The following is a 3812-nucleotide window of genomic DNA, read 5'->3' as shown; positions in this document are numbered from 1 at the left end:
TCCATGTCCTTCTCTTTCTCTTTCATTTCTCCACCACTTACTTAGCTCCACAAGTCTCTGAGGGTCTGGGGTCATCTCAGGAGTAGTCTAGGGAGTCCTATGCCCCACCCATACATTATGGCACCAGACAGGGGCCATCTCAGGTATGGTCTGCCCCCTAGCCCCCCAGACCTGAGCAACACTGGGAGTCATCTCAGGCTAGCTTCCTGTCCAGGTCCCATGGTGCCAAGCTGGTGGTTATCTTGGGCTTGCTCCTCATTTGGACCACCTGTGTGGTTCCATGCAGGGGTCATCTGTCTCAGGCTAACTCCCACCAAGGGTTCTCAGTTCCCAGTGGGTTCTTCCAGTTTCCAGCTCACCCCTCTCCCTGAGAGCCTGTGTGATCCTGACTGAGATGGACTAGTGGTCATCTCAGGCTCACTTTTTTCAGGAACTGTTAGACTACTAATCATTCAGATGTTCATAGGCCAGGGCAAAGCAGTGAGCATGGGGATAGCCATTCTCCTCTCTGCCACCTATTGGCACACATGTGACACAGCAGCCACACCTGCAACACCTCTAGAGGCAGACATCCAGCAACATCTTCTATACAACAAAACTTGTTATGAACCATGAAATTTGAATTTCATATTCACACATCATTTGAAGATACATCATTCTTACGTTGTGGGCCATAACAACTCATCTGCACTGCTGGCTTGGCTAGACTAAGAATTTCCTAGGAGACACACCTCTGGTGTATTTGTAAGGGTGTTTCTCAACAGGTTTAATTGAAGAGGTACAATTCACTCTAAATGGGTGTCATTTCCAGGGCTGATATCCTTTAGTTAGTGAGTACCAGGGGATTGGGGAACCAGCTCAGGTCAGCATTTATCTGTCTCAGTTGCCTGACTGATGATATGATGTAACTGGCTGTCTCATGCCCCTGCCTCCGAGCCTTCCCTGCAATGGATGTTGGACTGGATCCTTAAACTGTGAGCCAGAATAAACCCCTCCTTCTTTAAGTTGTTTTCTCTTTTTTTTTTTTTTTTTTTTGTTTTTTTTTTTTGTTTTTTTTTTTACACACAAGCAGGCAGATTGGCTCACGAAACATTGTTTTCAAGTCTCTGGTTAAACTGTATAAATTTTTTTTAAAAAGAAATAATAAATTTACCTGCCAACAGACAAAGGCCTAAGTAAAATTTGACCTAAAAACAACTGAAATTACACAGTGGAGAAAATGAATAGATTCACGCACCAGCATCAGTAAAATGCCAAAGAGAAAACATTACTGTAAGAAATATGTCGAATGTGAATCTTAGGGATGGCTCAGCTGGTAAAGGCTCTGCCTCCGAACCTGACAACCTGAGTTTCACCGTAGGGACCCACTGTGTGGAAACAGAGATCTGACTTCAGGGAGTTGCCCTCTGACCTCCACATGTGCACTCTGACTGGTGCACGTGTGCACATGCGCATGCGCGCGCACACACTTTCCGTGCAATGTAGTTAGAGACAGAGGTCAAAAGTGTTGGAGGGTATAGTTTTCAAGTCTTCTGAGAAACATAAATCCAAGTGGAATTAAGTGTTCATGGATTTTATTTAGAGAAAATAGCTTTGTGGAAGGTGGTAGCAGGAACTGGAGAAAGTCTAGAAGAGCCTCCAGTTTGCGAGTAGGCTGACTTCATGGAATCGAGACCGGAAAGAGCAGGCCAAAGCAGGATAGGTTACAGTGCAGTCTAGGAAAGGCGACTCTGAGACCCCTTGCTCCAAAGTGTACCTACAAAAGAGCTGCCTAAGAAACACGTCAGCCTTACATGTCCTCACCTGATCCCATCACTTCCAGTGAACAACGTGTGATGCAAACATCTATCGATTTCAGAGTTTGGCTCCTGAGTTCTTGGTCTATTCTGCTCCGGTGTTGATGGGCGCCCAGAAGTCTTGTGGTCTCACAACCCCATACAGAATGTATCACAGTCAGCAAACTCTAAAGCGGGTGAAATCGAACTGTTCTATTTTGTGGGTTATAAAGAGGAGTGGAAACATAAAGATAAGCCCAAAATGGATAATAAACATGGATGTGGGATCATGAATTACTCCATGGGGAAGGGTGGGGACAAACTTGATATATTTTACACCAGGGCTTAGCATGGCGGAGTGCTGGAAATATCTGCCTCAGCTGGAGGGAGGGTCTGTGGGTGTACATTTTATGATTCACTAAGCTGCTCAGATATATCTTAGGTATTTTTGTATGTATGACGGATCACCCAGCAATGTTTATTGAAAAAATTCTTTTTGCATACTTCTGGAGTGGTGTGTGAGAATACTTAGCTATATCTCAAGAATAGTGGCCACATGCATAGAAAAATAGAAAGCTACCTGGGAAAAGCAACCTAGCTGAAACTGGTAAATCCAAGTTTTGTTTGTTTGGGGTTTTCCGGGGTTTGGTTTTTTGTTGTTGTTGTTTATTTGTTTGTTTTTTCTCTATTCATTCCCATAGATGAAGTTTTTCAGGTTCTTGTGGAAAATATTCTTTTAACTGATGTCAGTCAACAGAACTCAACCATTACCACTCAACAGGACCTCAAAAGGCAGATAGATTTTCCATCTTTCCCTCATCTCTGTGGATATGGCCAGCCCCATGAATCTCCCACCTTCTTGCTTGATACTCACAGATGTAATGAATCTATCAAAGGCATGTGTGCTTTCCTTAATACTCCAGGCCTGTGTGACTCCATTCTGTTCTGATATTCTTCTTATTGGAAGTTCAGATGTCTATGCCACGCTAACTCTGCTTTGTGGTCCTACCAACTTCACATGGGATTACTAACACTAAGAGGCCTAGAACTGGATGACAGTAACACTTAGAATCCAGCTTGAAACAAAAAAACAAGAGAAAAACTTGATGGTGTCAAGACAGAGTTTCCATTCTTGGCTCATTATTATTTATTAGTAATTGAATTCAAATTTTAAGAAAATGCCATTTTACCACCAAGAATATTTTCCTTTGATCCAAGGACATATCACGAGACATTTCTAATAATAAGTCACTATTGCATTCCTGGAATGTTCTAAATGTTCTAAATTCAACCCTGCTTCAAGAAGGCTGGTCTCAATTTACCAGAGTATGATCAAGACTTGCTTATTTTCATAACTTGGATGATTATTTTTTACAGTCTGGGTATAGAATCCAGGTCTAATATATGCAAAATAGTTGTTCTACTGTGGAAATGCACTTGCAGTATTATAGAATACATCAATTCTATTGCTAAGGATCTTAGTAAATTAATAAGGAAAATCCCTATATATTTCTTTGTTCTGTTTTGTGTATATTTAATAAATAAAACCACCTACACAGACCCCTGTGTTCTTTCTTAAATGCAAGCTTTGACATTGCTGGAAATAGAGCTTTCGTTTTTCAATCTTGTTTGGGCCTTCTCTTCTGAATTTCTCAATTTGATTCACGATTGCAAGATACAAATTTCAACTTAGTCTATTTAATTAAAATCCATAATTATGCAAACTCTTTGTATTCTTAGTTTAGGCTGGTTAATCTTTCTAATATGTAGAAAGATTGGCTAAAGTCATTCTTTTCCAGATTATAATTCTTTTCTTCTTGAGGTCATTATGCAATAATCTTTTATCATCAAGAAAATAACATTAGAGTTGACATGTTATTCATTGAGTGAATATTTCTTCCTGTCTACAGTGTAACTTGTATTGGTTATCAAATTAAATTAAAATATGCCTACATCAATTTTTATGTTTGTGCCTTTCATTCTTAATTATATATTGCTACAAAAGTGTTTTCTTTGTGATTTTTAAATAAGTTGTTT

At 40.2% G+C, this 3812-nt stretch overlaps 1 non-coding gene across 1 annotated transcript; it reads right to left on the bottom strand.

The window, feature by feature from the left end:
* Positions 1-432: 432 nt before the first annotated feature.
* LOC117701582 (small nucleolar RNA SNORA17) lies at positions 433-569 on the bottom strand. The gene has a single exon (XR_004605773.1). It is a non-coding gene; the product is annotated as a small nucleolar RNA SNORA17 (small nucleolar RNA).
* Between the last annotated feature and the right edge of the window lie 3243 nt (positions 570-3812).

Source organism: Arvicanthis niloticus, chromosome 1 (assembly GCF_011762505.2).
Source record: "Arvicanthis niloticus isolate mArvNil1 chromosome 1, mArvNil1.pat.X, whole genome shotgun sequence".
Lineage (NCBI taxonomy): Eukaryota > Metazoa > Chordata > Mammalia > Rodentia > Muridae > Arvicanthis > Arvicanthis niloticus.
The sequence above is the reverse complement of the archived record's forward strand: the minus strand, read 5'-3'. Positions and strand labels throughout refer to the sequence as shown.